Source organism: Arachis hypogaea, chromosome 20 (assembly GCF_003086295.3).
Source record: "Arachis hypogaea cultivar Tifrunner chromosome 20, arahy.Tifrunner.gnm2.J5K5, whole genome shotgun sequence".
Taxonomy (NCBI): domain Eukaryota; kingdom Viridiplantae; phylum Streptophyta; class Magnoliopsida; order Fabales; family Fabaceae; genus Arachis; species Arachis hypogaea.
Genome location: NC_092055.1, coordinates 71738739 through 71753087, shown reverse-complemented (window position 1 = coordinate 71753087; position 14349 = coordinate 71738739).

Genomic DNA, 14349 nt, shown 5'->3' with positions numbered 1-14349 from the left:
AGATATGAAAAAAATTTGAGGAAGTTAGATCTGAATTTTTGTTTATGCATCTATGAAATAAAAGATAATATAATTGAGTTAAAAAGATTTGAAAAGAAATTAGAAAGATGAATGAGTTTTGAAAAAGAATTGAGAAGAATTGAAAAAAAATAAAAAAAAAATTTTAAGATTATAAATTTTTGTGAATGGAAATTAAAAAATGAATGCTTGTAATGTTTGGATGTAGAAAATTTTGATTTAAAACATGAAAATTTGAAAAAAATTGAATTGGAAACGAAATTACCTCTCCCCTAGCTGTGCTGGCATTAAACGCCCATAATGATAGCCATTCTGGCGTTTAACGCCCATTTGGTGGCCATTTTGGGCGTTTAATGCCCAGCCAGATACCTTGGCTGGCGTCAAACGCCAGAAATCCTTCCTTACTGGGCGTTTTTCTGAACGCCCAGAATGCTGCCAATTCTGGCGTTAAACGCCTAGAATGCTGCCCATTCTAGCGTTTAACGCCCCGAATGATACCTTTACTTGCGTTAAATGCCCAGAATGGTAGCCATTCTGGTGTTTAACGCCCAAATTGCCTCTTTATTGGCATTTTGATGCCAGTGAGCTCTTTTTCTCTGGGATTCTTCTGCTTTATGTTCTGAACCTTCATATCCTTGACTTGTTCACTGAAAAAGCATTAATAAACACGAACAACAAAATTAAATGGACTTATATAATTGTTATAAGCATCTAATTCTTTGTTAATGGCTGGGTTGCCTCCCAGCAAGCGCTTCTTTACTGTCTTTAGCTGGACTTTACTGAGCTTTTTAATTTAGTCTTAGTTTTGAGCATTCTTGCTCAACATTGCCTTCAAGATAATGTTTGATTCTCTGTCCATTGACAATGAACGTTTTGTCAGAATCAATATCTTGAAGCTCTACATAGCCATATGGTGACACACTTGTAATCACAATACGATCCCCTCCACCGGGATTTCATTTTCCTAGGAAACAATCTGAGCCTAGAGTTAAACAGCAGGACCTTCTGTCCTTTTTCAAAGACTCTAGATGACAACCTTTTGTCATGCCATATTTTTGCTTCCTCTTTATAAATTTTAGCATTTTCGAAAGCATTGAGTCTGAACTCCTCCAGCTCATTCAATTGGAGTAATCTTTTCTCTCCAGCTACCTTAGCATCAAGGTTTAGGAACCTGGTTGCCCAGTAGGCCTTGTGTTCCAGTTCCACTGGCAGATGACAAGCTTTTCCATACACAAGCTGGTATGGAGAGGTCCCTATAGGAGTCTTGAATGCTATTCTGTATGCCCACAGAGCATCATCCAGACTTCTTGCCCAATCCCTTCTACGAGTGCTCACAGTTCTTTCTAGGATTTGTTTGAGTTCACTATTCGAGACTTTAGCCTGCCCATTTGTCTGTGGATGATATGGAGTTACCACTTTATAGTTAATTCCATATCTGACCAGAGCAGAGTCAAGCTATTTATTGCAGAAATGAGTGCCTCCATCACTGATCAGTATCCTAGGGACACCGAACTTGCTGAAGATATGCTTCTGAAGGAACTTCATTACTGTTTTAGTATCATTAGTGGGTGTTGCAATTGCTTCTACCCATTTAAATACATAATCTACTGCCACCAGAATATAAGTGTTTGAATATGATGGTGGGAAAGGTCCCATGAAGTCAATACGCCATACATCAAATAACTCAATCTCTAAGATCCCTTGCTGAGGCATGGCGTAACTGTGAGGCAGATTACCAGCTCTCTGGCAACTGTCATGGTTACGTATAAACTCTTGGGAGTCTCTATAGAGAGTAGGCCAGTAGAAACCACATTGGAGAACCTTTGTAGCTGTTCGCTCACCTCCAAAGTGTCCTCTATATTGTGATCCATGGCAATGCCATAGGATCTTTTGTGCCTCTTCTCTAGGCACACATTTACGGATTACTCCGTCTGCACACCTCTTAAAGAGATATGGTTCATTCCACAAGTAGTACTTTGCATCAGAAATCAATTTTTTCATTTGTTGCTTATTGTACTCTTTGGGTATGAATATCACAGATTTATAGTTTGTAATATCTGAAAACCATGGTAATTCCTGAATGGCAAAGAGTTGCTCATCCAGAAAGGTTTTAGAGATCTCAGTAGGAGGGAGGGACAACCCCTGCTACTGGTTCTATCCGGGACAGATGATCTGCTACCTGGTTCTCTGTCCATTTCCTCTCTCTTATTTCTATATCAAACTCTTGTAGAAGCAACACCCATCTTATGAGTCTGGGTTTTGAATCCTGCTTTGTGAGGAGATATTTTAGAGTAGCATGGTCAGTGTACACAATCACTTTTGATCCCACTAAATAAGATCTAAACTTGTTAATGGCATAAACCATTGCAAGCAACTCCTTTTCTGTGGTTATGTAATTCTTTTGTGTATCATTCAAAACACGGCTAGTATAGTAAATGACGTGCAGAAGCTTGTTATGCTTCTGTCCCAATACTGCACCAATGGCATGATCACTGGCATCACACATTAGTTCGAATGGTAATGACCAGTCTGGTGCAGAAATGACTGGTGCTGTGAGCAGCTTAGCTTTCAGAGTCTTAAACGCCTGCAGACACTCTGTGTCAAAGATAAATGGCGTGTCAGCAGCTAGCAGATTGCTCAGAGGTTTTGTAATTTTTAAAAAATCCTTTATAAACCTACTGTAGAATCCTGCATGCCCCAGAAAGCTTCTAATTGCCTTAATATTGGCAGGTGGTAGTAATTTTTCAATTACCTCTACCTTAGCTTGATCCACCTCTATTCCCTTGTTTGAAATTTTGTGTCCAAGGACAATTCCTTCAGTCACCATAAAGTGACATTTCTCCCAGTTTAAAACTAGGTTAGTCTCTTGGCATCTTTTCAGAACAAGTGCTAGATGGTTAAGACAGGAGCTGAATGAGTCTCCAAATACTGAGAAGTCATCCATGAAGACTTCCAGAAATTTCTCTACCATATCATAGAAGATAGAGAGCATGCACCTCTGAAAGGTTACAACTGCATTGCATAGACCAAATGGCATCCTTCTGTAGGCAAATACTCCAGAAGGACATGTGAATGCTGTTTTCTCTTGGTCCTGAGGATTTACTGTAATTTGGTTGTAACCTGAATAGCCATCCAAAAAGCAGTAGTATTCATGACTTGCTAGTCTCTCTAGCATCTGGTCTATGAATGGTAAAGGAAAATGATCCTTTCTGGTGGCTATATTGAGTCTTCTGTAGTCAATACACATACGCCACCCTGTAACTATTCTTATAGGAACCAATTCATTTTTTTTTATTATGAACCACTGTCATGGCTCCCTTCTTGGGGATAACTTGGACAGGGCTCACCCAGGGGCTATCAAAAATAGGATAAATAATCCCAGCCTCTAGTAACTTAGTGACCTCTTTTTGCACCACCTCCTTCATGGCTGGATTCAGCCGCCTCTGTGGTTGAACCACTGGCTTAGCATCATCCTCCAATAGGATCTTGTGCATGCATCTGGCTGGGATAATGCCCTTAAGATCACTTATGGACTACCCAAGAGCTGTCTTGTGTGTCCTTAGCACCTGAAGTAGTGCTTCCTCTTCCGTTGGCTCTAAAGCAGAGCTTATGATCACGAAAAAAGTGTCATCTTCTCCCAAAAATGCATATTTCAGGGATGGTGGTAGTGGCTTGAGCTCAGGTTTAGAAGGCTTCTTCTCTTCCTGAGAAGTTTTCAGAGGTTCTTCTATTTTCTCTGGTTCCTCCAGATTAGGCTGAACATCTTTAAAAATGTCCTCTAGCTCTGATTCACAACTCTCAGTCATATTGACCTCTTCCACTAGGGAGTCAATAATATCAGTGCTCATGCAGTCTTTTGATGTGTCTGGATGCTGCATAGCTTTGACAGCATTCAACTTGAATTCATCCTCATTGACTCTCATGTTTATCTCCCCTTTTTGGACGTCAATGAGGGTTCGTCCAGTTGCTAGGAAAGGTCTTCCTAGAATGAGAGTTGCACTCTTGTGCTCCTCGATTTCTAGCACTACAAAATTAGTGGGAAAGGTAAATGGCCCAACCTTGACAATCGTGTCCTCAATTATGCCTGATGAAATCTTAATAGAGCCATCAGCAAGTTGGAGGCATATCCGGGTTAGTTTAACCTCATCAGTCAAACCAAGTTTTTTGATAGTGGATGCAGGTATTAGGTTGATACTTGTCTCAAGATCACATAGAGCTATCTTGGTACAAGCACCCTCTAATGTGCATGGTATCATAATGCATCCAGGATCTTTAAGCTTCTCTGGTAAGCTTTTCAGAATGACTACACTGTATTCATCAGTGAGGAAAACTTTTTCAGTTTCTCTCCAATCCTTCTTATGACATAAGATTTCTTTCATAAACTTTGCATAAGAGGGTATTTGCTCAAGTGCCTCTGCAAACGGAATCTTTATTTCAAGAGTTCTGAGATAGTCTGCAAAGCGGGCAAATTGTTTATCCTGTTCCGCTTGGTGGAGTTTCTGAGGATAAGGCATCTTGCCTTTATATTCTTCAACCTTAGTTGCTGCAGGCTTATTTCCTATAGAAGGGGTTGGAGAAGCATGCTTAAGGGGTTGTTATCAGCACTTGTAGGTGTTTGACCCCTCACTGGCATTTGAACGCCAGAAGTGGGTGCTGCATGGGTGTTTAACGCCAGATTGCCACCCTTTTCTGGCGTTTGAACGCCAGATTTGGCTTCCCATTGTGCGTTTAACACCACTTTTATAAGTAGTTCGAAAACTATGAATAAGAAAAAGTTTTTGAAAAATTTTATAAAAGATTTTCGAAAAAGAATAAAAGAAATTTAAAAAAAGAATTTATTTTGAAAAAGATTTAAGAAGAAAAATTTTTTAAATTGAAATTTTAACTTGCCTAACAAGAAATACCAAATTTTATAAATTTTGACTAAGTCAACCTAAGGGGTTCGAAAATAATGAGCAAATAAAGGAAGAGATATTTTATTGAATTTTTGAATTTAATGAGGAAAGAGAAAAATAATAAAATGACACCAAACATAGAATTTTTAGATCAAAACAAAGAAAGCAAACACGAAAACATTGAATGTCAAGATGAACACCAAGAACACTTTGAAGATCAAGATGAACACCAAGAACAAATTTTGAAAACTTTTAAGAAAATAAAAACACAAAGGACACCAAACTTAAAAATTTTTATACCTTGGACACTAATAATTCGAAAATGCACAAGAAAGACAAGAAAAGACACAAAACAAGAAAAACTAAAGATCAAACAAGGAAAATAAACAAGAACAACTTGAAGATTAAGAAAGAACTAAGAACATATAATTCAAAAAATTGTAAGAAAAATAAAATCATGCAATTGACTCCAAACTTAAAACATGAAACAAAACTCAAACAGAAGACTAAATTATGAGGTTATTGGTTTTAAAAATTTTTGAAAATAATTTAGAAAAAAAATAAGGATTTTAAAATTTTAACCAAAAACAATAATAGAAGACTCAATTTTAGTGACTCTAAACCAAAAAGATAAATTTTTCCTAATCTAAGCAACAAAATAAACCGTTAGTTGTCCAAACTCAAACAATCCCCGGCAACGGCGCCAAAAACTTGGTGCACAAAATTGCAATCACACCTTTGTAACTCCGCACAACTAACCAGCAAGTGCACTGGGTCGTCCAAGTAATACCTTACGTGAGTAAGGGTCGATCCCACGGAGATTGCCTGCTTGAAGCAAGCTATGGTTATCCTGTAAATCTTAGTCAGGAGATTAATGATAAAAATGATTTTGTTATGAAAAGTAAATAACATGAATTAAAAGGTACTTGTGATTCAGTAATGAGGAATAGGTTGAGGTTCCGGAGATGCTCTATCGTCTGAATCTCTGCTTTCCTACTGTCTTCTTCTCCAAACACGCATGGCTTCCTTCAATGGCAAGCTGTATGATCCTCTTGGATGAAAAATACCAGGTACAATGTCTGCACGGCTAATCAACTGTCGAATTTCTCATCTCAGATGATAAATACCAAGTACAGCTACTGCACGGCTAATCATCTGTCGGTTTCCGCTAGCGTCAGAGTAGCACCCTTGTCCTTTTGCACACTGTCACTGCGCCCAACATTCGCAAGTTTGAGGCTCGTCACAGTCATCCCCTCCCGGATCCTACTCGGAATACCACAGATAATGTTTAGACTTTCAGGATCCCACGAATGCTGCCAATGATTCTAGCTTATACCACGAAAGTTCTAACCCCCGGACTCGGTCCGTAGATTAAAAACCCAAGAGATACGCACTCAAGTTGTCGCCCAATGACTACGTTGAGCTCAGATAGAACGGGAGTGGTTTTTAGGCACGCGTTCATAGGTTGAGGATAATGATGACTGTCACGGATCATCATATTCTCTATAGTGAAGTACGAGTTAGTATCTTAGAATAGAATCAAGCGTGATTGAATAGAAAACAGTAGTAATTGCATTAATCCGTTGAAACACAGCAGAGCTCCTCACCTCCACCTATGGGGTTTAGAGACTCATGCTGTAGAAGATACAATATGAAGTGTAAAATGTCATAGGGTGCAAAATGAATCTCTAAAAGTAGTTTTTATACTAAACTAGTAACTTAGGTTTACAGAAAATGAGTAACTAAGTGCAGATAGTGCAGAAATCCACTTTCGGGACCCACTTGGTGAGTGTTTGGGCTGAGCTTTCAAGCTTTCACGTGCATATGCCTCAAGTTGGAGTTAAACGCCACCCTGGGTGCCAAAATGGGCGTTTAACGCCAAGAATTATGCCAGTTCTGGCGTTTTACACCAGAAAGTTTTAGGCTGGCTTTGAACGTCAGTTTGGGCCATCAAATCTCAAGCAAAGTATGGACTATTATATATTTATGAAAAGGCCAAGATGTCTACTTTCCAACGCATTTGAGAGCGCATCAATTGGGCTTCTATAGCTCCAGAAAATCCACTTCGAGTGCAGGAGGGTCAGAATCCAACAATATCTGCAGTCCTTTTTCAGCCTCTGAATCAGATTTTTGCTCAGGTCCCTCAATTTCAGCCAGAAAATACCTGAAATCACAGAAAAATACACAAACTCATAGTAAAGTCCAGAAATGTGATTTTTGAATAAAAACTAATAAAAATATAATAAAAAGTAATTAAATCATACTAAAAACTACTTAAAAAACAATGCCAAAAAGGGTATAAATTATCCGCTCATCAGTATGCTTGGGAGTTTAATCTAATTGGGAAGAAAGGATGAAGGGTAGGGATTTTGGGGATTAAGAACACATAGCTATAGGTTGAAAATTTGTTATTAACCAATTATTATATACACAAAATAAAATTCGAATTCTAACATTTATTTAAATTAATTAATGAACTAATTATTAAACTAACCAAACTTAATTTTGTATAGTAATGAAATTATCATAACTTCATCAGGAAAAGTGCTAAAACAAGGTTCTTCATTATTACAGAAAGAGAAACAGCACTCACCAAACACCAACGTCTGTGACCCTTCCATGTACATTTGATATATTCATATCATGGTATATACATAGTTACTTAGTTAGCACAGTAGGCGTGTTATCTGTTGTAACTTCCCCCCTGTGAACATGTTACCATTGGTACACATTATTAAAAGCATTTTGTGTTTGGACTTTGGTCATGAACAAATCAAGAATAGAGTCATGGGTGAAACATTATTTTATTTTTTATATTATCAAAGTATGCTTCCTTGTTTTCTTTTTTATTTTTTTACTAAAATGGAGCATTTGTAAATAAGGTTGCTTACTGAAGAAGAATGGATTTCGGCAGTTCCAAAATTTGGTATGATATAATGCTACACAACAATAAGAATAGAAAATTTGGTCCATGTATACTAGAGTTTTAATGATTAATTAGGTCATACAGGGACATTTTTTCCATTAGATTTCGTTCTTTAACTTTTCAAGATTAATGCTATTTCTGATAAGCAAATATTTGTAACTTATATATAGGTCAGACAAATTAGGCTTATATAGAGATCTATGCTAGTGGTTTTCTTAGTTAGGACCTTGTAGTATTTTCAATATTCCAATTTTGGTGCACTTGTATTGTACTTGTAAATGCATTCAAATAACTGTGTCAATCATTTAGTTTTTCACATTGCTGAGTATTTTGAAGTACCGGGCAATATTGTTCAAATGCATCTTTTAAATTTTCATAGCAAATCATTGCTATTGACTACTAAAAACCCAGATTATGAAACATGTATTTACCTTCTACTTGAGTGATTTTTTCTGTTATAATTGTTGATGAATGTTGTTCGAACTTGCTTATGGTTACTAACAAATCATGTTAATTGGATTGTAATTTGACTTGATTTTTATCCTGCCCCCTGGTGTTAGGGCATTAAGATGGCTAAGAAAGGTCGGTACACGAAAAAGCCAAAATTAGGACCAGTATATCAGCAACCTCTAACCGCTCTGCTTTTGGCCTCAGGTTCCCACCAGGCTGACTTTCAAGTCCTCCCGGCCGGTGGTGACGGTATCCCTCCAACTTCTCGCCCATTTCGTCCGCCGCACAATGAACCAAGGCCTGCTACACAGATGAGCGCAAAGAGCATTCACAACTCGGAGCTAGGCCAGAAGACCTTTTTGGAGGGTAATGCTCCAGAGGTAGAATCTCGTGATCATGAAGTTGACGACCACTTTAGTGCTTCTGGAGCTCAGAGTCACAAAAGGCACAAGACTACAGAGTTTTGGGCAGTTAAGATCATTGGTAACGTATTTTATAATTTTTCCATAATCGATTTGAGCTATGTTATATTCTTTTTTTCGTGCATAATGTCAACAACGGATGCACACATAAGGATTTATATTTGGCTTATAGATTCTGACGGCACAGTCAATCCGACAAGATTAAGCATGAGGGAGGCTATGGAACGGCCTAACGGTAGAAGGATCGTGCTCAGATTCAACAACGAAATGCAGCCAATTGGAGACGAGGCTAGACTCTTGAGTGGGGTGCTTGGTCTGCTGGGATTTGACTTTGGAAAATTTACTATCGGTAAGGAAAGTTAGCACAAGGTTACCACTAAAGACAAGGTGTATAACGAATGTGTCAAGGTAAAGATTTAAATCCCCTTTGTAACAAATCTGCTTATTGTTCAATTATATACAAATTGTATTATGAAATATATGTGCAGCAAATTTTTCAAATATGCTTCAATTTAAATCCCCTTTGTAGAGATTTAAATCCCCTTTATAACAAATTTCTTTTATTAACAAATCTGCTTATTGTTCAATTATATGTGCAGCAAATTTTTCATTTTGACGAAGATAGTGAAGGCAGTATCAAGAAATATATTTTGAAAATTATGGGAAGGTCTTGGAAGAAAATAAGGCTGAGGTTGTATAATGCCTTTTACGAGCCAACATTCACATTTGAGCAAAATATCGAGCACTGTCTGCCGGGAATTGATCGAGGGGATTGGAGAAAGTTCCTACAATATCGGGCAAAACCTGAGACGAAGGAAATGCAGTATACCATTGGTAAACTCTGCTGTATTTTATGTAGCATTAAGTGCTATTAAATCAGTATCTAATCGTGACTTTAATTTGGCACTTATGGACCAATAGGAGAAGTGCAAGAAGAACGCGACTAATCGATCAAAACAAGTATATACCCACACTGGCGGTTCGAAAAGCTTCACACGGCGGATGGAAGAAGAGGTACTCCACTTGTTATTCACTGTTTGGACTATCTATATGACTTAAGTTTCCTTGATTGTGTGGAATATGGTAATGGCATAAACGTTGTTGTTACAGTCTGAAGAACAAGGAAGGAGACTCGGTAGAGGAGAGCTATGGATAAAAGTGCACAAAAAAATGATGGCTCCTATATGAATGATGAAGCAATGGCAATTGGTGTAAGTACTACTTCTCATAAATTTTCGATAAATTATGTTTACAAATGCGTTAATAGTTTAGTTCTCTATTATATTTTGTTCTGTTTTTTCTTTGCTGAATTGTTTGGACTTGGGTTGGAAACAGCAAGAAGGTATTGAAAGATGAGTTTCTATCAATCCTAATTCAAAATGGACCAAAGGAAATTTTCTTTTTCCAACGCTGGTTACTTTTATTTAGTTTGCTATTTTACCTCAGTTGTTTCTAGAGAGTTTAAACTTCTATGTAATTTAGAGACAGTTAGGTTGAAATTGAAATAATTCAATTTAAGTTATTCCTTATTTCTTTTTATAGTGTTAACAACATCCTATGTGACGTGCGTTATTTTGGTTGTTTTACATGAATTACTTTTGAACCATATATCTTTCTCTCATATTTGACTAAGTTTTTATTGACATAGACCGATAAATACTATGATTGTATTTGCTAATTTGTGTCTGTAGGAAAGAATTGAGGAGATTGAGCAACAGGATGAATCTTCTAGAGTGTTGTCTCAAAATGACTCCATTGCTCAGGTTTTTGGTAAAGAGAAACCGGGTAGAGTACGTGGTGTGGGTTTCGGTCTAACTCCTACCCAACTCTTCAGTTCAAATTCACATGCGCCAGGCAACAGTGTCAAAGTAGAGGAGACTCAGAGGAAGTTGTTTGCACTGTAGGCAGAATTGGAAGGTGAGAAGTTAAAGAGGAAGGTGATGGAAGATGAGGCAGCAGCAGATAAGAAAAAGATGCAGGCGATGGAAAGAGCTCTGATTTATCTTTTTCAAACACAGGATGAGGAGCTGCCGCGAGACATCACTATAGGGATGAGTTCCGTGGAATGAAAGAGTGAACAATAATAGTAGGATTAGAGATATTTTGGATCGAATCAAGTATTTTTTTTTGAATTAGACTATGCAACTCTTTGCAAGAGATTTATACTCTTCATATTTTTATGAAAATATTATTTTGACTTATTATAATTTATTTGTTTTTTCTACAATTTTACATTCTAAGGTCTAAAATATTAACACTTAAGATATTACAAAAATCTAAAAATCCACAAAAAAATGTTCTGATATTAAAAATTACACAATTTTTTAAATAAAATTCAAATTTCCTATTTTTTAACTATTCTTAATTTAGCGGCGGTTTAGAACAGCAGGAAAATCGCACAAAGTATTTGGAAAATTGTCAAAGTGTAACCGCCGGAAATTGCTTCAGAAAAACAGGACCGTTTTGTGGCGGCTCTAAAAACGCAGCAAAACAAGCGGCATCATGCAAAGATTAAGATGAATTGTGGTGGTTTTGGAACCGCCGATGAACATGCCAGTAATTGTGTCACCCACGTTTGGCGGCGGTTTTATGAACGAACGTTGCGAAATATTGATTTGGCGGCAGTTATGCCAGCGGTTATTGAAAATCGCCGCCAAATATAATCCCGCGCCCATAACCGTGGCGGTTGGAAGAGCCGCCGGCCTTTGATTTTGCGGCGGTTTAAAACTGCCGCTAATCGTTAAAAAAAGCGCCGCTGTCCTCCGCCTCTGCTGTAGTGTATTATTAAACAACACTACGTAGACAGAAAGCAGTTGAGTAATTCTAATAAATAGATTTACTGATTAAGAATAAAATTGATTTTTCAATAACAAATTATGTATCAAAGATGAAAGTGAGAGATATTGTACAACTTGGAACAAAAGTTAAATATATTGTTAAAATATGATGAAAATAGATAAATAATAGTAGAAGTTTATATACGAGTATAAATTAAATCTAAAGAATTGTATATGTTGATGATATTTTCATAATATAATATTTGATAATTTATGAGAATAAATTTTTTATTGCATAAAAATAATACACAAGAATTTAACACAGAATTAGGATAATGAAAATATTTAAATTTGGTGCATTTAAAATATTTTTTTTAGGGTATATTTATAGATGAAGTTTTTGAATTAACTAATGTGTTTAATTTGATACATATGTTGATAAATTTATATATACTGATATGATAAAAATATAAACAAATAAAAACACAACACGTGGATTATATTATCCACGTCATTATTTATTTTTTTAAATGTATATCATATCATTATTTTTACTAAAATATTCTTATAGTTTAGTAAAAACAAAAACTATCTTTTTATTTAATTTTATAAAAAGACTTTAACATTCTTTTACTTCTCTTTGACAAAACTATCCTTCTAACCAAGTTGGCCCAAACTCAACAAAAACCACTTTTATCACACCAGCGTGTATCACACGCGCGTTTCAATAACGCAACTTTTTCGTCTTCGTCTTCTCCTTCTATTTCTCTGTTTCCTCTTCTTCTTCCTCCTCCTCCTCCTCTTCCTCATCCTCCTCCTCCTCCTCCTTTCAAATTCGGGTTCGCTTCTTCTTCATCTCTTTCGTTATCGTAATCACCAAAAACACCAATATTTTGCTAACAAAAACTAACATTTTCAATTGAATTTGAATTTATATAATGGACAAATGTTCGGTTCATTTGGTATTATATAATGGTTTCGCTTTGATAATATTTTCGGTTCATTCTAGACGTAGGTGTTTCTGAAATTGAATTTATATAATGGACAAATGTTCAGTTCATTTAGTATTATACAATATTTTTGCTTTAATAATATTTTTGATTCATTTGCAGTCCAGGTGTGTTGTCAATGAATAATTTTTCCCAATGGTTGGAATGGCTTTCAAGACAAATCGAATGGAATAGAATGAAATCTAATACAATTGAATAAAATGATGATAAATAATTTCATTCTTTTTTGCTAAAAAAAAGACTCAATCATTAACAAAAGCACATCGAATTCATTTCTAGATCCAAATGAATCTCAATTAAACTAAGAAATAAACCAAAATTACTTAAGGAATAAAAAATTTGGTCAATACTTATCTGCAGCATCAAGTGAACCTCAATTAATACACAAATGAACCGAAATAAATTAAGAAATGAACCAAAATTATTTAATCATGGAAGTAGAGAAAATCAAAACTAATAAAATGTTCACAAAATATTGGTATTATTGGTGATGACGATAACAAAGAGTCTGCGTGTGCGAATTTGGAAGAAGAAGAAGAAGAAAGACGAGGAGAAGAAGAAAGAAAGAAGAAAAACCTGCATGCGCGAATTTAGAAGAAGAAGAAGGAGGAGGAGGAGGAGGAGGAGAAAAAAAGGGGAGGGAGAAGGAGTAGGAGAAGGAGAAGAAAATGAGGAAGGAAAAGGAGAAGGAGAAAGAAGCACGTGATTTGAAAAATTGTTATAACAACTTGGTTAGACTTGGTTAAGTATTTTGCTTAGATGTAGAGCTTTATTATTAAATTTATTAAATATCAAAATTCAACTAACTTTAATTTTATATTTCAAATTTTAAATAATTTAAAAAAGAAAACAAAAAACAAATGGAAAAAGTAAAAAATGAAGTCGTTGTTCTTCATCCTCCTTAGGTTTTCCAATGCTTTTCATCAAACTCATCCCTCCTCCTCATCCTCTCTTTCACTTTATGTCTATCTCACTTTTACTATTAACACCACACATTCTAATTAAAAGGCCCTGCTTCCCTTTTCTTACAAGAAGAAGCCCTTTCCTAATTCCTCTGCGGCACCCTCTGACGCTACCATTCGCATGGGTGATCTTAATTGATCCATCGAATCTAACAAGAAGGTATGGGACAAAGCAATCTCATGTTGGTTTACAATCTTCTATCTTATTTTATTTTTACATCAATTACTTTTTTGTTATTAATTAATGACCTAAGGTATATTAGCTTCTCTATAAACACAAAATCTGAATTTTCAATTTGTGAAAATAAATGGATATGAGGGTGATAGGGATACCATGATAAAGCTTTCACATTGATGAGGATATTGTTGTAGGCGATGTCCCCAAATTTTTAAAAATTTTGTACTTAGTTGCTCCTATTCTAATAATCACCATGAACAAACAGAAAATGATCACCATGAACAAGGAAGAACCTTGCTTAGTCAGCTTCAAAAGACGGATCTGGACAGAGATGCGACAAAGGAGATGAGGGGGGACAGTGGCGGCAAGGGGCAAGGGCGGCAACAAGAAGAGAGGAACAAATGGTGACGAGAGAGAAAAAAGTGGTTGTCCTCTTTCCTCTGTTGTCCGCTTGCCAACGCTTTCCACCTCTCGCCACTGCAATCATCCTGGTTGCATCTCAAGGCTAGAAAGAGGACAAAGATGAAGATTGAAGAGCAGTTTTATTTAATTCTAGATCTCGTTTATCGACCCTTTTGTTTTAAACTATTTGAAATTTGAAATTCAAAAATTAAAGTTGAGTGAATTTTGATATTTGTTAAGTTTATAAGGGTAGTGTTTGTCCAAAGTAAAAATAAAAAGGATGTTTAAGACATTACATAGAAATAAGTA